This window comes from Pleurodeles waltl, chromosome 2_1, assembly GCF_031143425.1.
Source record: "Pleurodeles waltl isolate 20211129_DDA chromosome 2_1, aPleWal1.hap1.20221129, whole genome shotgun sequence".
In the NCBI taxonomy this organism is placed as follows: Eukaryota; Metazoa; Chordata; class Amphibia; order Caudata; family Salamandridae; genus Pleurodeles; species Pleurodeles waltl.
This window is the reverse complement of record NC_090438.1, coordinates 525,942,141-525,967,078: the sequence shown is the minus strand read 5'-3', so window position 1 is coordinate 525,967,078 and position 24,938 is coordinate 525,942,141. Positions and strand designations below refer to the sequence as shown.

The following is a 24,938-nucleotide window of genomic DNA, read 5'->3' as shown; positions in this document are numbered from 1 at the left end:
TGCAGCAATTTGTAAATGTAAAAGGTTTTATTGTTGTACAATCAAAAACGAACAACATTTTATAACTTTCATAATATGGTAATCTTTTACATATTTAAAATACTTATGGAAGGATGCCATTCAAAAAATACAAATAGCATTATAACTCTTTTTACTATTAATATCCAATTGGGATATAATTTTTGCAGCAACAATACAGCTACCCACTGAGGCATTCATTTATTTCACAATGGCAAAAAATCTAAACTCATGGAGGGTTCCATGCTGTAATGGTCAGCACTCTGGACTCTGAATCCAGTGATCCGATTTCAAATCTCGGTGGGACCTTCCAACCTTTTAGAATTTAATATGCCATTGACTTTTAAGAATTTTAGTCTCTGAAAATATAATCTTCACTTTATATACTTATACATATAAACTTGTATATAGCTATCAATGTCTATGTAGCCATATCTTTCTTTGTAGCTCCATGAAAATATAAAATACAAATGATTAAATATTGAATCTGTAGAGGTGAAAATCAGAAACAGATGTTGTCTATCCACATTTTAACACAAGTAGATTTTCCTCTATCTTCTCTATGTCCAGGAAATGAGATAGTTACTTTTTGCTCATTTCTTTCTGACCATATTCTTAACTTCTACAGTGCATTTCATATGTTCATTATTTTGAAAGAGAAAACAAGATTAATACCTATGATACGTCTAATCAAATGAGAGTATTTTTTGATTGTGGAATTACCATTGAAAATCAGTGTGAAGTTTGTTTCCTTTTTCAGTTTCAAGGTTAACATCAAAACTGTATTTCTTCAATCGCAGTAATACCCCACTTTTGATTCCTCTACTCATGGTTTATGGAGGCTTGTTAATTAAATTATGCCCCATTTACATTATCAGTAAACAGAAGATTTAAAAATGTAGTGTCTTGAGTAATCCTTCTGAAATGAGTTTGAAAAAACCCCTGATATATTTGTAAAATGGCCCCACAGCGATTTGAACTCAGATAGCTGGATTCAAAGGCCCAAGTGCTAACCATTACATCATAGAACCACTCATGCTAAAAAAAAAAAGCACAAATTGCTGCAGCAATTTTGAAATGTGGTAGTTTTTAATATTACGCAAACTAAGATGAACAGCATTTTATTAATTTCATATTTTGGTACACATTTGCATATTTAAAACTGCTTGGAAAGGATGTTGCCCAAAGCAGTTATATAACATTAAACTTTGTTGGATATTCCTTACCACATGGGGTATCTTTTTGCAATAACATATAAGCGGCAAACTGAGGAATTATCTTCGGTAACAATGGAAACTTCACACTAGTACAGAAGCCGTCCATAATGTAATGGTAGGCACCTTGAACACTTAATCCAGTGATCCCTGTTCACATTTCAGTTTGACCTTCCTGAGCTGTAAGATTATTGTTTGCCTTTACTTGTTGGAATTTTTGGTTTGAAAAATGTAATATTTAAGAACTTACTGTGACTTATTACCCTATAGATAAGTATTTATGCATATGTAGCAGTGCGAGTGTGTATGACTATATTAAAATATAAACATATAAATCATAACTAAATATAGCTAGTAGAGGTGAAAATAACAAAGAGTTGATGCTTATCCACATTTGAATCATGAGTATCTTTTCCTCTTTTTTCTATATATTCAGAAATTGAGATAGTTGTTTTTTGCTCATTGTTTTTGTAACAATATAGCTGATTTATACAGTGCGCATGAGTTGTGTATAGTGGTGAAAAGAAAATCAGATCAGTATCTACCTATAATACATCTAATCAAAAGATTATACTTTATGATTGCAGATTGACTCTTGGAAATCTGTCTGAGGACCTTTGTACTACACATTTCCAACACTAATGTTCAGAATGACAAATCTTGTATCTCAATAATGCTGCAATTTTGATTCCTCTAGTTTTGTTTTGAGGACTGCGTCTACTTTAAAATGTGCTATCTTGTCCTGATCAATAACAGGAAGGTTAAAAAGGTAGTGTTGTGAATTAGCTCTCTGAAATGTGTTTGAGAGAAACAGGATATGATTTAAAAATGTCTAGGTATTTTGACAAGACCTTTGTGTCACATGTATTGCACATTTTGAGTTTCTACAACTTGCAAATAGCTGAAAGACATTTAGAAAACAATAATGTAATGACTATTTCAGCCTACTGGTATTTGCTGTGTGCAATCAATGAGCACAGCTGACAGATGAGTAGTAGTTCATGAGCAACAAAACGGCCCACTAAAGATGAAGTCAGTTAATTTAATTCAAATTTCAAAGAGCTAACCATTATACCATGGAACCACCTCTACCAGAGACAGAGATACTGCTGCAGCAATTTGTAAATTTAAAAGGTTTTATTGTTGTACAATCAAAAACGAACAACATTTTATAACTTTCATAATATGGTAAACTTTTACATATTTAAAATACTTATGGAAGGATGCCATTCAAAAAATACAAATAGCATTATAGCTCTTTTTACTATTAATATCCAATTGGGATATAGTTTTTGCAGCAACAATAAAGCTACCAACTGAGGCATTCTCTTCTTTCACAATGGCAAAAAATCTCAACTCATGGAGGTTTCCATGGTGTAATTGTCAGCACTCTGGACTCTGAATCCAGTGATCCGAGTTCAAATCTCGGTGGGACCTTCCAACCTTTTAGAATTTAATATGCCATTGACTTTTAAGAATTTTAGTCTCAGAAAACATCATCTTCCCTTTATATACTTATACATATAAACTTGTATATAGCTATTGATGTGTATGTAGCCATATCTTTCTTTGAAGCTCCATGAAAATATAAAATACAAATGATTAAATATTGAATCTGTAGAGGTGAAAATCAGAAACAGATGTTGTCTATCCACATTTTAACACAAGTAGATTTTCCTCTATCTTCTCCATGTCCAGGAAATTAGATAGTTTCTTTTTGCTCATTTCTTTCTGACCATATTCTTAACTTCTACAGTACATTTCATATGTTAATTATTTTAAAAGAGAAAACAAGATTAATACCTATGATACGTCTAATCAAATGAGAGTATTTTTTGATTGTGGAATTACCATTGAAAATCAGTGTGAAGTTTGTTTCCTTTTTCAGTTTCAAGGTTAACATCAAAACTGTATTTCTTCAATCACAGTAATACCCCACTTTTGATTCCTCTACTCATGGTTTATGGAGGCTTGTTAATTAAATCATGCCCCATTTACATTATCAGTAAACAGAAGATTAAAAAATGTAGTGTCTTGAGTAATCCTTCTGAAATGAGTTTGAAAAAACCCCTGATACATTTGTAAAATGGCCCCACAGCGATTTGAACTCAGATAGCTGGATTCAAAGGCGCAAGTGCTAACCATTACATCATAGAACCACTCATGATAAAAAAAAAGCACAGATTGCTGCAGCAATTTGGAAAGATGGTAGTTTTTAATATTACGCAAACTAAGATGAACTGCATTTTATTACTTTCATATTTTGGTAAACATTTGCATATTTAAAACGGCTTGGAAAGGATGTTGCCCAAAGCAGTTATATAACATTAAACTTTGTTGGATATTACTTACCACATGGGATATTTTTTTGCAATAACATATAAGCGGCAAACTGAGGAATTCTCTTCGGTCACAATGGAAACTTCACACTAGTACAGAAGCCTTCCATAATGTAATGGTAGGCACCTTGAACACTTAATCCAGTGATCCCTGTTCACATCTCAGTTTGACCTTCCTGAGCTGTAAGATTATTGTTTGCCTTTACTTGTTGGAATTTTTGGTTTGAAAAATGTAATATTTAAGAACTTACTGTGACTTATTACCCTATACATAAGTATTTATGCATATGTAGCAGTGCGAGTGTGTATGACTATATCAAAATATAAACATATAAATCATAACTAGACATAGCTAGTAGAGGTGAAAATAACAAAGAGTTGATGCCTATTCACATTTGAATCATGAGTATCTTTTCCTCTTTTTTCTATATATTCAGAAATTGAGATAGTTGTTTTTTGCTCATTGTTTTTGTAACAATATAGCTGATTTATACAGTGCGCAAGAGTTGTGTATAGTGGTGAAAAGAAAATCAGATCAGTATCTTCCTATAATACATCTAATCAAAAGATTATACTTTATGATTGCAGATTGACTCTTGGAAATCTGTCTGAGGACCTTTCTACTACACAATTTCAACACTAATGTTAAGAATGACAAATCTTGTATCTCAATAATGCTGCAATTTTGATTCCTCTAGTTTTGTTTTGAGGACTGCGTCTACTTTAAAATGTGCTATCTTGTCCTGATCAATAACAGGAAGGTTAAAAAGGTAGTGTTGTGAATTAGCTCTCTGAAATGTGTTTGAGAAAAACAGGATGTGATTTAAAAATGTCTAGGTATTTCGACAAGACCTTTGTGTCACATGTATTGCACATTTTGAGTTTCTACAACTTGCAAACAGCTGAAAGACATTTAGAAAACAATAATGTAATTACTATTTCAGCCTACTGGCATTTGCTGTGTGCAATCAATGAGCAAAGCTGACAGATGAGTAGTAGTTCGTGAGCAACAAAATGGCCTCTAAAGATGAAGTCAGATAATTGAATTCAAATTCCAAAGAGCTAACCATTATACCATGGAACCACCTCTACCAGAGACAGAGATACTGCTGCAGCAATTTGTAAATGTAAAAGGTTTTATTGTTGTACAATCAAAAACTAACAACATTTTATAACTTTCATAATATGGTAATCTTTTACATATTTAAAATACTTATGGAAGGATGCCATTCAAAAAATACAAATAGCATTATAACTCTTTTCACTATTAATATCCAATTGGGATATAGTTTTTGCAGCAACAATAAAGCTACCCACTGAGGCATTCATTTATTTCACAATGGCAAAAAATCTAAACTCATGGAGGGTTCCATGCTGTAATGGTCAGCACTCTGGACTCTGAATCCAGTGATCCGAGTTCAAATCTCGGTGGGACCTTCCAACCTTTTAGAATTTAATATGCCATTAACTTTTAAGAATTTTAGTCTCAGAAAATATAATCTTCACTTTATATACTTATACATATAAACTTGTATATAGCTATCAATGTCTATGTAGCCATATCTTTCTTTGTAGCTCCATGAAAATATAAAATACAAATGATTAAATATTGAATCTGTAGAGGTGAAAATCAGAAACAGATGTTGTCTATCCACATTTTAACACAAGTAGATTTTCCTCTATCTTCTCTATGTCCAGGAAATGAGATAGTTACATTTTGCTCATTTCTTTCTTACCATATTCTTTACTTCTACAGTGCATTTCATATGCTAATTATTTTTAAAGAGAAAACAAGATTAATACCTATGATACGTCTAATCAAATGAGAGTATTTTTTGATTGTGGAATTACCATTGAAAATCAGTGTGAAGTTTGTTTCCTTTTTCAGTTTCAAGGTTAACATCAAAACTGTATTTCTTCAATCGCAGTAATACCCCACTTTTGATTCCTCTACTCATGGTTTATGGAGGCTTGTTAATTAAATTATGGCCCATTTACATTATCAGTAAACAGAAGATTTAAAAATGTAGTGTCTTGAGTAATCCTTCTGAAATGAGTTTGAAAAAAACCCTGATATATTTGTGAAATGGCCCCACAGCGATTTGAACTCAGATAGCTGGATTCAAAGGCCCAAGTGCTAACCATTACATCATAGAACCACTCATGCTGAAAAAAAAAGCACAAATTGCTGCAGCAATTTTGAAATATGGTAGTTTTTAATATTACGCAAACTAAGATGAACAGCATTTTATTAATTTCATATTTTGGTAAACATTTGCATATTTAAAACTGCTTGGAAAGGATGTTGCCCAAAGCAGTTATATAACATTAAACTTTGTTGGATATTCGTTACCACATGGGGTATCTTTTTGCAATAACATATAAGCGGCAAACTGAGGAATTATCTTCGGTAACAATGGAAACTTCACACTAGTACAGAAGCCGTCCATAATGTAATGGTAGGCACCTTGAACACTTAATCCAGTGATCCCTGTTCAAATTTCAGTTTGACCTTCCTGAGCTGTAAGATTATTGTTTGCCTTTACTTGTTGGAATTTTTGGTTTGAAAAATTTAATATTTAAGAACTTACTGTGACTTATTACCCTATAGATAAGTATTTATGCATATGTAGCAGTGCGAGTGTGTATGACTATATTAAAATATAAACATATAAATCAAAACTAAACATAGCTAGTAGAGGTGAAAATAACAAAGAGTTGATGCCTATCCACATTTGAATCATGAGTATCTTTTCCTCTTTTTTCTATATATTCAGAAATTGAGATAGTTGTTTTTTGCTCATTGTTTTTGTAACAATATAGCTGATTTATACAGTGCGCAAGAGTTGTGTATAGTGGTGAAAAGAAAATCAGATCAGTATCTACCTATAATACATCTAATCAAAAGATTATACTTTATGATTGCAGATTGACTCTTGGAAATCTGTCTGAGGACCTTTCTACTACACAATTCCAACACTAATGTTCAGAATGACAAATCTTGTATCTCAATAATGCTGCAATTTTGATTCCTCTAGTTTTGTTTTGAGGACTGCGTCTACTTTAAAATGTGCTATCTTGTCCTGATCAATAACAGGAAGGTTAAAAAGGTAGTGTTGTGAATTAGCTCTCTGAAATGTGTTTGAGAAAAACAGGATATGATTTAAAAATGTCTAGGTATTTTGACAAGACCTTTGTGTCACATGTATTGCACATTTTGAGTTTCTACAATTTGCAAACAGCTGAAAGACATTTAGAAAACAATAATGTAATGACTACTTCAGCCTACTGGCATTTGCTGTGTGCAATCAATGAGCAAACTGACAGATGAGTAGTAGTTCATGAGCAACAAAACGGCCCACTAAAGATGAAGTCAGATAATTTAATTCAAATTTCAAAGAGCTAACCATTATACCATGGAACCACCTCTACCAGAGACAGAGATACTGCTGCAGCAATTTGTAAATGTAAAAGGTTTTATTGTTGTACAATCAAAAACGAACAACATTTTATAACTTTCATAATATGGTAATCTTTTACATATTTAAAATACTTATGGAAGGATGCCATTCAAAAAATACAAATAGCATTATAACTCTTTTTACTATTAATATCCAATTGGGATATAATTTTTGCAGCAACAATACAGCTACCCACTGAGGCATTCATTTATTTCACAATGGCAAAAAATCTAAACTCATGGAGGGTTCCATGCTGTAATGGTCAGCACTCTGGACTCTGAATCCAGTGATCCGATTTCAAATCTCGGTGGGACCTTCCAACCTTTTAGAATTTAATATGCCATTGACTTTTAAGAATTTTAGTCTCAGAAAATATAATCTTCACTTTATATACTTATACATATAAACTTGTATATAGCTATCAATGTCTATGTAGCCATATCTTTCTTTGTAGCTCCATGAAAATATAAAATACAAATGATTAAATATTGAATCTGTAGAGGTGAAAATCAGAAACAGATGTTGTCTATCCACATTTTAACACAAGTAGATTTTCCTCTATCTTCTCTATGTCCAGGAAATGAGATAGTTACTTTTTGCTCATTTCTTTCTGACCATATTCTTAACTTCTACAGTGCATTTCATATGTTCATTATTTTGAAAGAGAAAACAAGATTAATACCTATGATACGTCTAATCAAATGAGAGTATTTTTTGATTGTGGAATTACCATTGAAAATCAGTGTGAAGTTTGTTTCCTTTTTCAGTTTCAAGGTTAACATCAAAACTGTATTTCTTCAATCGCAGTAATACCCCACTTTTGATTCCTCTACTCATGGTTTATGGAGGCTTGTTAATTAAATTATGCCCCATTTACATTATCAGTAAACAGAAGATTTAAAAATGTAGTGTCTTGAGTAATCCTTCTGAAATGAGTTTGAAAAACCCCCTGATATATTTGTAAAATGGCCCCACAGCGATTTGAACTCAGATAGCTGGATTCAAAGGCCCAAGTGCTAACCATTACATCATAGAACCACTCATGCTAAAAAAAAAAAGCACAAATTGCTGCAGCAATTTTGAAATGTGGTAGTTTTTAATATTACGCAAACTAAGATGAACAGCATTTTATTAATTTCATATTTTGGTACACATTTGCATATTTAAAACTGCTTGGAAAGGATGTTGCCCAAAGCAGTTATATAACATTAAACTTTGTTGGATATTCCTTACCACATGGGGTATCTTTTTGCAATAACATATAAGCGGCAAACTGAGGAATTATCTTCGGTAACAATGGAAACTTCACACTAGTACAGAAGCCGTCCATAATGTAATGGTAGGCACCTTGAACACTTAATCCAGTGATCCCTGTTCAAATTTCAGTTTGACCTTCCTGAGCTGTAAGATTATTGTTTGCCTTTACTTGTTGGAATTTTTGGTTTGAAAAATGTAATATTTAAGAACTTACTGTGACTTATTACCCTATAGATAAGTATTTATGCATATGTAGCAGTGCGAGTGTGTAAGACTATATTAAAATATAAACATATAAATCATAACTAAATATAGCTAGTAGAGGTGAAAATAACAAAGAGTTGATGCTTATCCACATTTGAATCATGAGTATCTTTTCCTCTTTTTTCTATATATTCAGAAATTGAGATAGTTGTTTTTTGCTCATTGTTTTTGTAACAATATAGCTGATTTATACAGTGCGCATGAGTTGTGTATAGTGGTGAAAAGAAAATCAGATCAGTATCTACCTATAATACATCTAATCAAAAGATTATACTTTATGATTGCAGATTGACTCTTGGAAATCTGTCTGAGGACCTTTGTACTACACATTTCCAACACTAATGTTCAGAATGACAAATCTTGTATCTCAATAATGCTGCAATTTTGATTCCTCTAGTTTTGTTTTGAGGACTGCGTCTACTTTAAAATGTGCTATCTTGTCCTGATCAATAACAGGAAGGTTAAAAAGGTAGTGTTGTGAATTAGCTCTCTGAAATGTGTTTGAGAGAAACAGGATATGATTTAAAAATGTCTAGGTATTTTGACAAGACCTTTGTGTCACATGTATTGCACATTTTGAGTTTCTACAACTTGCAAACAGCTGAAAGACATTTAGAAAACAATAATGTAATGACTATTTCAGCCTACTGGTATTTGCTGTGTGCAATCAATGAGCACAGCTGACAGATGAGTAGTAGTTCATGAGCAACAAAACGGCCCACTAAAGATGAAGTCAGTTAATTTAATTCAAATTTCAAAGAGCTAACCATTATACCATGGAACCACCTCTACCAGAGACAGAGATACTGCTGCAGCAATTTGTAAATTTAAAAGGTTTTATTGTTGTACAATCAAAAACGAACAACATTTTATAACTTTCATAATATGGTAAACTTTTACATATTTAAAATACTTATGGAAGGATGCCATTCAAAAAATACAAATAGCATTATAGCTCTTTTTACTATTAATATCCAATTGGGATATAGTTTTTGCAGCAACAATAAAGCTACCAACTGAGGCATTCTCTTCTTTCACAATGGCAAAAAATCTCAACTCATGGAGGTTTCCATGGTGTAATTGTCAGCACTCTGGACTCTGAATCCAGTGATCCGAGTTCAAATCTCGGTGGGACCTTCCAACCTTTTAGAATTTAATATGCCATTGACTTTTAAGAATTTTAGTCTCAGAAAATATAATCTTCACTTTATATACTTATACATATAAACTTGTATATAGCTATTGATGTGTATGTAGCCATATCTTTCTTTGTAGCTCCATGAAAATATAAAATACAAATGATTAAATATTGAATCTGTAGAGGTGAAAATCAGAAACAGATGTTGTCTATCCACATTTTAACACAAGTAGATTTTCCTCTATCTTCTCCATGTCCAGGAAATTAGATAGTTTCTTTTTGCTCATTTCTTTCTGACCATATTCTTAACTTCTACAGTACATTTCATATGTTAATTATTTTAAAAGAGAAAACAAGATTAATACCTATGATACGTCTAATCAAATGAGAGTATTTTTTGATTGTGGAATTACCATTGAAAATCAGTGTGAAGTTTGTTTCCTTTTTCAGTTTCAAGGTTAACATCAAAACTGTATTTCTTCAATCACAGTAATACCCCACTTTTGATTCCTCTACTCATGGTTTATGGAGGCTTGTTAATTAAATCATGCCCCATTTACATTATCAGTAAACAGAAGATTAAAAAATGTAGTGTCTTGAGTAATCCTTCTGAAATGAGTTTGAAAAAACCCCTGATACATTTGTAAAATGGCCCACAGCGATTTGAACTCAGATAGCTGGATTCAAAGGCGCAAGTGCTAACCATTACATCATAGAACCACTCATGATAAAAAAAAAGCACAGATTGCTGCAGCAATTTGGAAAGATGGTAGTTTTTAATATTACGCAAACTAAGATGAACTGCATTTTATTACTTTCATATTTTGGTAAACATTTGCATATTTAAAACGGCTTGGAAAGGATGTTGCCCAAAGCAGTTATATAACATTAAACTTTGTTGGATATTACTTACCACATGGGATATTTTTTTGCAATAACATATAAGCGGCAAACTGAGGAATTCTCTTCGGTCACAATGGAAACTTCACACTAGTACAGAAGCCTTCCATAATGTAATGGTAGGCACCTTGAACACTTAATCCAGTGATCCCTGTTCACATCTCAGTTTGACCTTCCTGAGCTGTAAGATTATTGTTTGCCTTTACTTGTTGGAATTTTTGGTTTGAAAAATGTAATATTTAAGAACTTACTGTGACTTATTACCCTATACATAAGTATTTATGCATATGTAGCAGTGCGAGTGTGTATGACTATATCAAAATATAAACATATAAATCATAACTAGACATAGCTAGTAGAGGTGAAAATAACAAAGAGTTGATGCCTATTCACATTTGAATCATGAGTATCTTTTCCTCTTTTTTCTATATATTCAGAAATTGAGATAGTTGTTTTTTGCTCATTGTTTTTGTAACAATATAGCTGATTTATACAGTGCGCAAGAGTTGTGTATAGTGGTGAAAAGAAAATCAGATCAGTATCTTCCTATAATACATCTAATCAAAAGATTATACTTTATGATTGCAGATTGACTCTTGGAAATCTGTCTGAGGACCTTTCTACTACACAATTTCAACACTAATGTTAAGAATGACAAATCTTGTATCTCAATAATGCTGCAATTTTGATTCCTCTAGTTTTGTTTTGAGGACTGCGTCTACTTTAAAATGTGCTATCTTGTCCTGATCAATAAGAGGAAGGTTAAAAAGGTAGTGTTGTGAATTAGCTCTCTGAAATGTGTTTGAGAAAAACAGGATGTGATTTAAAAATGTCTAGGTATTTCGACAAGACCTTTGTGTCACATGTATTGCACATTTTGAGTTTCTACAACTTGCAAACAGCTGAAAGACATTTAGAAAACAATAATGTAATTACTATTTCAGCCTACTGGCATTTGCTGTGTGCAATCAATGAGCAAAGCTGACAGATGAGTAGTAGTTCGTGAGCAACAAAATGGCCTCTAAAGATGAAGTCAGATAATTGAATTCAAATTCCAAAGAGCTAACCATTATACCATGGAACCACCTCTACCAGAGACAGAGATACTGCTGCAGCAATTTGTAAATGTAAAAGGTTTTATTGTTGTACAATCAAAAACGAACAACATTTTATAACTTTCATAATATGGTAATCTTTTACATATTTAAAATACTTATGGAAGGATGCCATTCAAAAAATACAAATAGCATTATAACTCTTTTTACTATTAATATCCAATTGGGATATAATTTTTGCAGCAACAATACAGCTACCCACTGAGGCATTCATTTATTTCACAATGGCAAAAAATCTAAACTCATGGAGGGTTCCATGCTGTAATGGTCAGCACTCTGGACTCTGAATCCAGTGATCCGATTTCAAATCTCGGTGGGACCTTCCAACCTTTTAGAATTTAATATGCCATTGACTTTTAAGAATTTTAGTCTCAGAAAATATAATCTTCACTTTATATACTTATACATATAAACTTGTATATAGCTATCAATGTCTATGTAGCCATATCTTTCTTTGTAGCTCCATGAAAATATAAAATACAAATGATTAAATATTGAATCTGTAGAGGTGAAAATCAGAAACAGATGTTGTCTATCCACATTTTAACACAAGTAGATTTTCCTCTATCTTCTCTATGTCCAGGAAATGAGATAGTTACTTTTTGCTCATTTCTTTCTGACCATATTCTTAACTTCTACAGTGCATTTCATATGTTCATTATTTTGAAAGAGAAAACAAGATTAATACCTATGATACGTCTAATCAAATGAGAGTATTTTTTGATTGTGGAATTACCATTGAAAATCAGTGTGAAGTTTGTTTCCTTTTTCAGTTTCAAGGTTAACATCAAAACTGTATTTCTTCAATCGCAGTAATACCCCACTTTTGATTCCTCTACTCATGGTTTATGGAGGCTTGTTAATTAAATTATGCCCCATTTACATTATCAGTAAACAGAAGATTTAAAAATGTAGTGTCTTGAGTAATCCTTCTGAAATGAGTTTGAAAAACCCCCTGATATATTTGTAAAATGGCCCCACAGCGATTTGAACTCAGATAGCTGGATTCAAAGGCCCAAGTGCTAACCATTACATCATAGAACCACTCATGCTAAAAAAAAAAAGCACAAATTGCTGCAGCAATTTTGAAATGTGGTAGTTTTTAATATTACGCAAACTAAGATGAACAGCATTTTATTAATTTCATATTTTGGTACACATTTGCATATTTAAAACTGCTTGGAAAGGATGTTGCCCAAAGCAGTTATATAACATTAAACTTTGTTGGATATTCCTTACCACATGGGGTATCTTTTTGCAATAACATATAAGCGGCAAACTGAGGAATTATCTTCGGTAACAATGGAAACTTCACACTAGTACAGAAGCCGTCCATAATGTAATGGTAGGCACCTTGAACACTTAATCCAGTGATCCCTGTTCAAATTTCAGTTTGACCTTCCTGAGCTGTAAGATTATTGTTTGCCTTTACTTGTTGGAATTTTTGGTTTGAAAAATGTAATATTTAAGAACTTACTGTGACTTATTACCCTATAGATAAGTATTTATGCATATGAAGCAGTGCGAGTGTGTATGACTATATTAAAATATAAACATATAAATCATAACTAAACATAGCTAGTAGAGGTGAAAATAACAAAGAGTTGATGCCTATCCACATTTGAATCATGAGTATCTTTTCCTCTTTTTTCTATATATTCAGAAATTGAGATAGTTGTTTTTTGCTCATTGTTTTTGTAACAATATAGCTGATTTATACAGTGCGCATGAGTTGTGTATAGTGGTGAAAAGAAAATCAGATCAGTATCTACCTATAATACATCTAATCAAAAGATTATACTTTATGATTGCAGATTGACTCTTGGAAATCTGTCTGAGGACCTTTGTACTACACATTTCCAACACTAATGTTCAGAATGACAAATCTTGTATCTCAATAATGCTGCAATTTTGATTCCTCTAGTTTTGTTTTGAGGACTGCGTCTACTTTAAAATGTGCTATCTTGTCCTGATCAATAACAGGAAGGTTAAAAAGGTAGTGTTGTGAATTAGCTCTCTGAAATGTGTTTGAGAGAAACAGGATATGATTTAAAAATGTCTAGGTATTTTGACAAGACCTTTGTGTCACATGTATTGCACATTTTGAGTTTCTACAACTTGCAAACAGCTGAAAGACATTTAGAAAACAATAATGTAATGACTATTTCAGCCTACTGGTATTTGCTGTGTGCAATCAATGAGCACAGCTGACAGATGAGTAGTAGTTCATGAGCAACAAAACGGCCCACTAAAGATGAAGTCAGTTAATTTAATTCAAATTTCAAAGAGCTAACCATTATACCATGGAACTACCTCTACCAGAGACAGAGATACTGCTGCAGCAATTTGTAAATTTAAAAGGTTTTATTGTTGTACAATCAAAAACGAACAACATTTTATAACTTTCATAATATGGTAAACTTTTACATATTTAAAATACTTATGGAAGGATGCCATTCAAAAAATACAAATAGCATTATAGCTCTTTTTACTATTAATATCCAATTGGGATATAGTTTTTGCAGCAACAATAAAGCTACCAACTGAGGCATTCTCTTCTTTCACAATGGCAAAAAATCTCAACTCATGGAGGTTTCCATGGTGTAATTGTCAGCACTCTGGACTCTGAATCCAGTGATCCGAGTTCAAATCTCGGTGGGACCTTCCAACCTTTTAGAATTTAATATGCCATTGACTTTTAAGAATTTTAGTCTCAGAAAATATAATCTTCACTTTATATACTTATACATATAAACTTGTATATAGCTATTGATGTGTATGTAGCCATATCTTTCTTTGTAGCTCCATGAAAATATAAAATACAAATGATTAAATATTGAATCTGTAGAGGTGAAAATCAGAAACAGATGTTGTCTATCCACATTTTAACACAAGTAGATTTTCCTCTATCTTCTCCATGTCCAGGAAATTAGATAGTTTCTTTTTGCTCATTTCTTTCTGACCATATTCTTAACTTCTACAGTACATTTCATATGTTAATTATTTTAAAAGAGAAAACAAGATTAATACCTATGATACGTCTAATCAAATGAGAGTATTTTTTGATTGTGGAATTACCATTGAAAATCAGTGTGAAGTTTGTTTCCTTTTTCAGTTTCAAGGTTAACATCAAAACTGTATTTCTTCAATCACAGTAATACCCCACTTTTGATTCCTCTACTCATGGTTTATGGAGGCTTGTTAATTAAATCATGCCCCATTTACATTATCAGTAAACAGAAGATTAAAAAATGTAGTGTCTTGAGTAATCCTTCTGAAATGAGTTTGAAAAAACCCCTGATACATTTGTAAAATGGCCCCACAGCGATTTGAACTCAGATAGCTGGATTCAAAGGCGCAAGTGCTAACCATTACATCATAGAACCACTCATGATAAAAAAAAAGCACAGATTGCTGCAGCAATTTGGAAAGATGGTAGTTTTTAATATTACGCAAACTAAGATGAACTGCATTTTATTACTTTCATATTTTGGTAAACATTTGCATATTTAAAACGGCTTGGAAAGGATGTTGCCCAAAGCAGTTATATAACATTAAACTTTGTTGGATATTACTTACCACATGGGATATCTTTTTGCAATAACATATAAGCGGCAAACTGAGGAATTCTCTTCGGTCACAATGGAAACTTCACACTAGTACAGAAGCCTTCCATAATGTAATGGTAGGCACCTTGAACACTTAATCCAGTGATCCCTGTTCACATCTCAGTTTGACCTTCCTGAGCTGTAAGATTATTGTTTGCCTTTACTTGTTGGAATTTTTGGTTTGAAAAATGTAATATTTAAGAACTTACTGTGACTTATTACCCTATACATAAGTATTTATGCATATGTAGCAGTGCGAGTGTGTATGACTATATCAAAATATAAACATATAAATCATAACTAGACATAGCTAGTAGAGGTGAAAATAACAAAGAGTTGATGCCTATTCACATTTGAATCATGAGTATCTTTTCCTCTTTTTTCTATATATTCAGAAATTGAGATAGTTGTTTTTTGCTCATTGTTTTTGTAACAATATAGCTGATTTATACAGTGCGCATGAGTTGTGTATAGTGGTGAAAAGAAAATCAGATCAGTATCTACCTATAATACATCTAATCAAAAGATTATACTTTATGATTGCAGATTGACTCTTGGAAATCTGTCTGAGGACCTTTCTACTACACAATTTCAACACTAATGTTAAGAATGACAAATCTTGTATCTCAATAATGCTGCAATTTTGATTCCTCTAGTTTTGTTTTGAGGACTGCGTCTACTTTAAAATGTGCTATCTTGTCCTGATCAATAACAGGAAGGTTAAAAAGGTAGTGTTGTGAATTAGCTCTCTGAAATGTGTTTGAGAAAAACAGGATGTGATTTAAAAATGTCTAGGTATTTCGACAAGACCTTTGTGTCACATGTATTGCACATTTTGAGTTTCTACAACTTGCAAACAGCTGAAAGACATTTAGAAAACAATAATGTAATTACTATTTCAGCCTACTGGCATTTGCTGTGTGCAATCAATGAGCAAAGCTGACAGATGAGTAGTAGTTCGTGAGCAACAAAATGGCCTCTAAAGATGAAGTCAGATAATTGAATTCAAATTCCAAAGAGCTAACCATTATACCATGGAACCACCTCTACCAGAGACAGAGATACTGCTGCAGCAATTTGTAAATGTAAAAGGTTTTATTGTTGTACAATCAAAAACTAACAACATTTTATAACTTTCATAATATGGTAATCTTTTACATATTTAAAATACTTATGGAAGGATGCCATTCAAAAAATACAAATAGCATTATAACTCTTTTTACTATTAATATCCAATTGGGATATAGTTTTTGCAGCAACAATAAAGCTACCCACTGAGGCATTCATTTATTTCACAATGGCAAAAAATCTAAACTCATGGAGGGTTCCATGCTGTAATGGTCAGCACTCTGGACTCTGAATCCAGTGATCCGAGTTCAAATCTCGGTGGGACCTTCCAACCTTTTACAATTTAATATGCCATTGACTTTTAAGAATTTTAGTCTCAGAAAATATAATCTTCACTTTATATACTTATACATATAAACTTGTATATAGCTATCAATGTCTATGTAGCCATATCTTTCTTTGTAGCTCCATGAAAATATAAAATACAAATGATTAAATATTGAATCTGTAGAGGTGAAAATCAGAAACAGATGTTGTCTATCCACATTTTAACACAAGTAGATTTTCCTCTATCTTCTCTATGTCCAGGAAATGAGATAGTTACTTTTTGCTCATTTCTTTCTGACCATATTCTTTACTTCTACAGTGCATTTCATATGTTAATTATTTTGAAAGAGAAAACAAGATTAATACCTATGATACGTCTAATCAAATGAGAGTATTTTTTGATTGTGGAATTACCATTGAAAATCAGTGTGAAGTTTGTTTCCTTTTTCAGTTTCAAGGTTAACATCAAAACTGTATTTCTTCAATCACAGTAATACCCCACTTTTGATTCCTCTACTCATGGTTTATGGAGGCTTGTTAATTAAATCATGCCCCATTTACATTATCAGTAAACAGAAGATTAAAAAATGTAGTGTCTTGAGTAATCCTTCTGAAATGAGTTTGAAAAAACCCCTGATACATTTGTAAAATGGCCCCACAGCGATTTGAACTCAGATAGCTGGATTCAAAGGCGCAAGTGCTAACCATTAGATCATAGAACCACTCATGATAAAAAAAAGCACAGATTGCTGCAGCAATTTGGAAAGATGGTAGTTTTTAATATTACGCAAACTAAGATGAACTGCATTTTATTACTTTCATATTTTGGTAAACATTTGCATATTTAAAACGGCTTGGAAAGGATGTTGCCCAAAGCAGTTATATAACATTAAACTTTGTTGGATATTACTTACCACATGGGATATCTTTTTGCAATAACATATAAGCGGCAAACTGAGGAATTCTCTTCGGTCACAATGGAAACTTCACACTAGTACAGAAGCCTTCCATAATGTAATGGTAGGCACCTTGAACACTTAATCCAGTGATCCCTGTTCACATCTCAGTTTGACCTTCCTGAGCTGTAAGATTATTGTTTGCCTTTACTTGTTGGAATTTTTGGTTTGAAAAATGTAATATTTAAGAACTTACTGTGACTTATTACCCTATAGATAAGTATTTATGCATATGTAGCAGTGCGAGTGTGTATGACTATATTAAAATATAAACATATAAATCATAACTAAACATAGCTAGTAGAGGTGAAAATAACAAAGAGTTGATGCCTATCCACATTTGAATCATGAGTATCTTTTCCTCTTTTTTCTATATATTCAGAAATTGAGATAGTTGTTTTTTGCTCATTGTTTTTGTAACAATATAGCTGATTTATACAGTGCGCATGAGTTGTGTATAGTGGTGAAAAGAAAATCAGATCAGTATCTACCTATAATACATCTAATCAAAAGATTATACTTTATGATTGCAGATTGACTCTTGGAAATCTGTCTGAGGACCTTTCTACTACACAATTCCAACACTAATGTTCAGAATGACAAATCTTGTATCTCAATAATGCTGCAATTTTGATTCCTCTAGTTTTGTTTTGAGGACTGCGTCTACTTTAAAATGTGCTATCTTGTCCTGATCAATAACAGGAAGGTTAAAAGGTAGTGTTGTGAATTAGCTCTCTGAAATGTGTTTGAGAAAAACAGGATATGATTTAAAAATGTCTAGGTATTTTGACAAGACCTTTGTGTCACATGTATTGCACATTTTGAGTTTCTACAACTTGCAAACAGCTGAAAGACATTTAGAAAACAATAATGTAATGACTACTTCAGCCTACTGGCATTTGCTGTGTGCAATCAATGAGCAAAGCTGTCAGATGAGTAGTAGTTCATGAGCAACAAAACGGCCCACTAAAGATGAAGTCAGATAATTTAATTCAAATTTCAAAGAGCTAACCATTATACCATGGAACCACCTCTACCAGAGACAGAGATACTGCTGCAGCAATTTGTAAATGTAAAAGGTTTTATTGTTGTACAATCAAAAACGAACAACATTTTATAACTTTCATAATATGGTAATCTTTTACATATTTAAAATACTTATGGAAGGATGCCATTCAAAAAATACAAATAGCATTATAACTCTTTTTACTATTAATATCCAATTGGGATATAGTTTTTGCAGCAACAATACAGCTACCCACTGAGGCATTCATTTATTTCACAATGGCAAAAAATCTAAACTCATGGAGGGTTCCATGCTGTAATGGTCAGCACTCTGGACTCTGAATCCAGTGATCCGAGTTCAAATCTCGGTGGGACCTTCCAACCTTTTACAATTTAATATGCCATTGACTTTTAAGAATTTTAGTCTCAGAAAATATAATCTTCACTTTATATACTTATACATATAAACTTGTATATAGCTATTGATGTGTATGAAGCCATATCTTTCTTTGTAGCTCCATGAAAATATAAAATACAAATGATTAAATATTGAATCTGTAGAGGTGAAAATCAGAAACAGATGTTGTCTATCGACATTTTAACACAAGTAGATTTTCCTCTATCTTCTCTATGTCCAGGAAATGAGATAGTTACATTTTGCTCATTTCTTTCTTACCATATTCTTTACTTCTACAGTGCATTTCATATGCTAATTATTTTTAAAGAGAAAACAAGATTAATACCTATGATACGTCTAATCAAATGAGAGTATTTTTTGATTGTGGAATTACCATTGAAAATCAGTGTGAAGTTTGTTTCCTTTTTCAGTTTCAAGGTTAACATCAAAACTGTATTTCTTCAATCGCAGTAATACCCCACTTTTGATTCCTCTACTCATGGTTTATGGAGGCTTGTTAATTAAATTATGCCCCATTTACATTATCAGTAAACAGAAGATTTAAAAATGTAGTGTCTTGAGTAATCCTTCTGAAATGAGTTTGAAAAAAACCCTGATATTTGTAAAATGGCCCCACAGCGATTTGAACTCAGATAGCTGGATTCAAAGGCCCAAGTGCTAACCATTACATCATAGAACCACTCATGCTAAAAAAAAAAGCACAAATTGCTGCAGCAATTTTGAAATATGGTAGTTTTTAATATTACGCAAACTAAGATGAACAGCATTTTATTAATTTCATATTTTGGTAAACATTTGCATATTTTAAACTGCTTGGAAAGGATGTTGCCCAAAGCAGTTATATAACATTAAACTTTGTTGGATATTCCTTACCACATGGGGTATCTTTTTGCAATAACATATAAGCGGCAAACTGAGGAATTATCTTCGGTAACAATGGAAACTTCACACTAGTACAGAAGCCGTCCATAATGTAATGGTAGGCACCTTGAACACTTAGGGGGTCATTCTGACCCCGGCGGTCTTAGACCGCCGGGGCCAGGGTCGGCGGAAGCACCGCCGACAGGCCGGCGGTGCCCCGCAGGGCATTCTGACCGCGGCGGTAAAGCCGGGGTCAGACCGGCAACACTGGCGGTCTCCCGCCAGTGTACCGCCGCCCCTTTGAATCCTCCAAGGCTGCGCAGCTTGCTGCACCGCCGAGGGGATTCCGACCCCCCCTACTGCCATCCAGTTCCCGGCGGTCCGCCCGCCGGGAACCGGATGGCGGTAGGGGGGGTCGCGGGGCCCCTGCAGTGCCCATGCCACTGGCATGGGCACTGCAGGGGCCCCCATAAAAGGGCCCCTACAAGTATTTCACTGTCTGCTTGGCAGACAGTGAAATATGCGACGGGTGCAACAGCACCCGTCGCACCTTCCCACTTCGCCGGCTCGATTACGAGCCGCCATCCTCGCGGGAAGGGAGTTTTTCCCTGGGCTGGTGGGCGGTCTTTTGGCGACCGCCCGCCAGCCCATGGGAATCCTCAAAATACCCACTGCGGTCTTCCGACCGCGGTACGGTATTTTGGCGGCTCCCGCCGGGCGCGCGGTGACCGCGTCCGGCGGGAGTCAGAATGACCCCCTTAATCCAGTGATCCCTGTTAAAATTTCAGCTTGACCTTCCTGAGCTGTAAGATTATTGTTTGCCTTTACTTGTTGGAATTTTTGGTTTGAAAAATGTAATATTTAAGAACTTACTGTGACTTATTACCCTATAGATAAGTATTTATGCATATGTAGCAGTGCAAGTGTGTATGACTATATTAAAATATAAACATATAAATCATAACTAAACATAGCTAGTAGAGGTGAAAATAACAAAGAGTTGATGCCTATCCACATTTGAATCATGAGTATCTTTTCCTCTTTTTTCTATATATTCAGAAATTGAGATAGTTGTTTTTTGCTCATTGTTTTTGTACCAATATAGCTGATTTATACAGTGCGCATGAGTTGTGTATAGTGGTGAAAAGAAAATCAGATCAGTATCTACCTATAATACATCTAATCAAAAGATTATACTTTATGATTGCAGATTGACTCTTGGAAATCTGTCTGAGGACCTTTGTACTACACAATTCCAACACTAATGTTCAGAATGACAAATCTTGTATCTCAATAATGCTGCAATTTTGATTCCTCTAGTTTTGTTTTGAGGACTGCGTCTACTTTAAAATGTGCTATCTTGTCCTGATCAATAACAGGAAGGTTAAAAAGGTAGTGTTGTGAATTTGCTCTCTGAAATGTGTTTGAGAGAAACTGGATATGATTTAAAAATGTCTAGGTATTTTGACAAGACCTTTGTGTCACATGTATTGCACATTTTGAGTTTCTACAACTTGCAAACAGCTGAAAGACATTTAGAAAACAATAATGTAATGACTATTTCAGCCTACTGGTATTTGCTGTGTGCAATCAATGAGCAAAGCTGACAGATGAGTAGTAGTTCATGAGCAACAAAACGGCCCACTAAAGATGAAGTCAGATAATTTAATTCAAATTTCAAAGAGCTAACCATTATACCATGGAACCACCTCTACCAGAGACAGAGATACTGCTGCAGCAATTTGTAAATTTAAAAGGTTTTATTGTTGTACAATCAAAAACGAACAACATTTTATAACTTTCATAATATGGTAAACTTTTATGTATTTAAAATACTTATGGAAGGATGCCATTCAAAAAATACAAATAGCATTATAATTCTTTTTACTATTAATATCCAATTGGGATATAGTTTTTGCAGCAACAATAAAGCTACCAACTGAGGCATTCTCTTCTTTCACAATGGCAAAAAATCTCAACTCATGGAGGGTTCCATGGTGTAATTGTCAGCACTCTGGACTCTGAATCCAGTGATCCGAGTTCAAATCTCGGTGGGACCTTCCAACCTTTTAGAATTTAATATGCCATTGACTTTTAAGAATTTTAGTCTCAGAAAATATAATCTTCACTTTATATACTTATACATATAAACTTGTATATAGCTATTGATGTGTATGTAGCCATATCTTTCTTTGTAGCTCCATGAAAATATAAAATACAAATGATTAAATATTGAATCTGTAGAGGTGAAAATCAGAAACAGATGTTGTCTATCCACATTTTAACACAAGTAGATTTTCCTCTATCTTCTCCATGTCCAGGATATTAGATAGTTTCTTTTTGCTCATTTCTTTCTGACCATATTCTTAACTTCTACAGTGCATTTCATATGTTAATTATTTTGAAAGAGAAAACAAGATTAATACCTATGATACGTCTAATCAAATGAGAGTATTTTTTGATTGTGGAATTACCATTGAAAATCAGTGTGAAGTTTGTTTCCTTTTTCAGTTTCAAGGTTAACATCAAAACTGTATTTCTTCAATCACAGTAATACCCCACTTTTGATTCCTCTACTCATGGTTTATGGAGGCTTGTTAATTAAATTATGCCCCATTGACATTATCAGTAAACAGAAGATTTAAAAATGTAGTGTCTTGAGTAATCCTTCTGAAATGAGTTTGAAAAAAACCCTGATACATTTGTAAAATGGCCCCACAGCGATTTGAACTCAGATAGCTGGATTCAAAGGCCCAAGTGCTAACCATTACATCATAGAACCACTCATGCTAAAAAAAAAAGCACAGATTGCTGCAGCAATTTGGAAAGATGGTAGTTTTTAATATTACGCAAACTAAGATGAACTGCATTTTATTACTTTCATATTTTGGTAAACATTTGCATATTTAAAATGGCTTGGAAAGGATGTTGCCCAAAGCAGTTATATAACATTAAACTTTGTTGGATATTACTTACCAATGGGATATCTCTTTGCAATAACATATAAGCGGCAAACTGAGGAATTCTCTTCGGTCACAATGGAAACTTCACACTAGTACAGAAGCCTTCCATAATGTAATGGTAGGCACCTGAACACTTAATCCAGTGATCCCTGTTCACATCTCAGTTTGACCTTCCTGAGCTGTAAGATTATTGTTTGCCTTTACTTGTTGGAATTTTTGGTTTGAAAAATGTAATATTTAAGAACTTACTGTGACTTATTACCCTATACATAAGTATTTATGCATATGTAGCAGTGCGAGTGTGTATGACTATATCAAAATATAAACATATAAATCATAACTAAACATAGCTAGTAGAGGTGAAAATAACAAAGAGTTGATGCCTATCCACATTTGAATCATGAGTATCTTTTCCTCTTTTTTCTATATATTCGGAAATTGAGACAGTTGTTTTTTGCCCATTGTTTTTGTAACAATATAGCTGATTTATACAGTGCGCAAGAGTTGTGTATAGTGGTGAAAAGAAAATCAGATCAGTATCTTCCTATAATACATCTAATCAAAAGATTATACTTTATGATTGCAGATTGACTCTTGGAAATCTGTCTGAGGACCTTTCTACTACACAATTTCAACACTAATGTTCAGAATGACAAATCTTGTATCTCAATAATGCTGCAATTTTGATTCCTCTAGTTTTGTTTTGAGGACTGCGTCTACTTTAAAATGTGCTATCTTGTCCTGATCAATAACAGGAAGGTTAAAAAGGTAGTGTTGTGAATTAGCTCTCTGAAATGTGTTTGAGAAAAACAGGATGTGATTTAAAAATGTCTAGGTATTTCGACAAGACCTTTGTGTCACATGTATTGCACATTTTGAGTTTCTACAACTTGCAAACAGCTGAAAGACATTTAGAAAACAATAATGTAATTACTATTTCAGCCTACTGGCATTTGCTGTGTGCAATCAATGAGCAAAGCTGACAGATGAGTAGTAGTTCGTGAGCAACAAAATGGCCCACTAAAGATGAAGTCAGATAATTGAATTCAAATTCCAAAGAGCTAACCATTATACCATGGAACCACCTCTACCAGAGACAGAGATACTGCTGCAGCAATTTGTAAATGTAAAAGGTTTTATTGTTGTACAATCAAAAACGAACAACATTTTATAACTTTCATAATATGGTCATCTTTTACATATTTAAAATACTTATGGAAGGATGCCATTCAAAAAATACAAATAGCATTATAACTCTTTTTACTATTAATATCCAATTGGGATATAGTTTTTGCAGCAACAATAAAGCTACCCACTGAGGCATTCATTTATTTCACAATGGCAAAAAATCTAAACTCATGGAGGGTTCCATGCTGTAATGGTCAGCACTCTGGACTCTGAATCCAGTGATCCGAGTTCAAATCTCGGTGGGACCTTCCAACCTTTTAGAATTTAATATGCCATTGACTTTTAAGAATTTTAGTCTCAGAAAATATAATCTTCACTTTATATACTTATACATATAAACTTGTATATAGCTATTGATGTGTATGTAGCCATATCTTTCTTTGTAGCTCCATGAAAATATAAAATACAAATGATTAAATATTGAATCTGTAGAGGTGAAAATCAGAAACAGATGTTGTCTATCCACATTTTAACACAAGTAGATTTTCCTCTATCTTCTCCATGTCCAGGAAATTAGATAGTTTCTTTTTGCTCATTTCTTTCTGACCATATTCTTTACTTCTACAGTGCATTTCATATGCTAATTATTTTTAAAGAGAAAACAAGATTAATACCTATGATACGTCTAATCAAATGAGAGTATTTTTTGATTGTGGAATTACCATTGAAAATCAGTGTGAAGTTTGTTTCCTTTTTCAGTTTCAAGGTTAACATCAAAACTGTATTTCTTCAATCACAGTAATACCCCACTTTTGATTCCTCTACTCATGGTTTATGGAGGCTTGTTAATTAAATTATGCCCCATTTACATTATCAGTAAACAGAAGATTTAAAAATG

The 24,938-nt window shown here is 33.2% G+C and overlaps 8 non-coding genes across 8 annotated transcripts; all 8 read left to right on the top strand.

Moving 5' to 3' along the window:
- Positions 1–2,596: 2,596 nt before the first annotated feature.
- TRNAQ-CUG (transfer RNA glutamine (anticodon CUG)) lies at positions 2,597–2,669 on the top strand. Its single transcript has one exon. It is a non-coding gene; the product is annotated as a tRNA-Gln (tRNA).
- Positions 2,670–4,936: 2,267 nt separating this feature from the next.
- Positions 4,937–5,008, top strand: TRNAQ-CUG (transfer RNA glutamine (anticodon CUG)). The gene has a single exon. It is a non-coding gene; the product is annotated as a tRNA-Gln (tRNA).
- Positions 5,009–9,617: 4,609 nt separating this feature from the next.
- On the top strand, positions 9,618–9,690 carry TRNAQ-CUG (transfer RNA glutamine (anticodon CUG)). Its single transcript has one exon. It is a non-coding gene; the product is annotated as a tRNA-Gln (tRNA).
- A 4,607-nt stretch (positions 9,691–14,297) lies between these two features.
- On the top strand, positions 14,298–14,370 carry TRNAQ-CUG (transfer RNA glutamine (anticodon CUG)). The gene has a single exon. It is a non-coding gene; the product is annotated as a tRNA-Gln (tRNA).
- A 2,267-nt stretch (positions 14,371–16,637) lies between these two features.
- TRNAQ-CUG (transfer RNA glutamine (anticodon CUG)) lies at positions 16,638–16,709 on the top strand. Its single transcript has one exon. It is a non-coding gene; the product is annotated as a tRNA-Gln (tRNA).
- Positions 16,710–18,975: 2,266 nt separating this feature from the next.
- TRNAQ-CUG (transfer RNA glutamine (anticodon CUG)) lies at positions 18,976–19,047 on the top strand. Its single transcript has one exon. It is a non-coding gene; the product is annotated as a tRNA-Gln (tRNA).
- A 2,890-nt stretch (positions 19,048–21,937) lies between these two features.
- TRNAQ-CUG (transfer RNA glutamine (anticodon CUG)) lies at positions 21,938–22,009 on the top strand. The gene has a single exon. It is a non-coding gene; the product is annotated as a tRNA-Gln (tRNA).
- A 2,267-nt stretch (positions 22,010–24,276) lies between these two features.
- On the top strand, positions 24,277–24,348 carry TRNAQ-CUG (transfer RNA glutamine (anticodon CUG)). The gene has a single exon. It is a non-coding gene; the product is annotated as a tRNA-Gln (tRNA).
- The last annotated feature ends 590 nt before the right edge of the window (positions 24,349–24,938 follow it).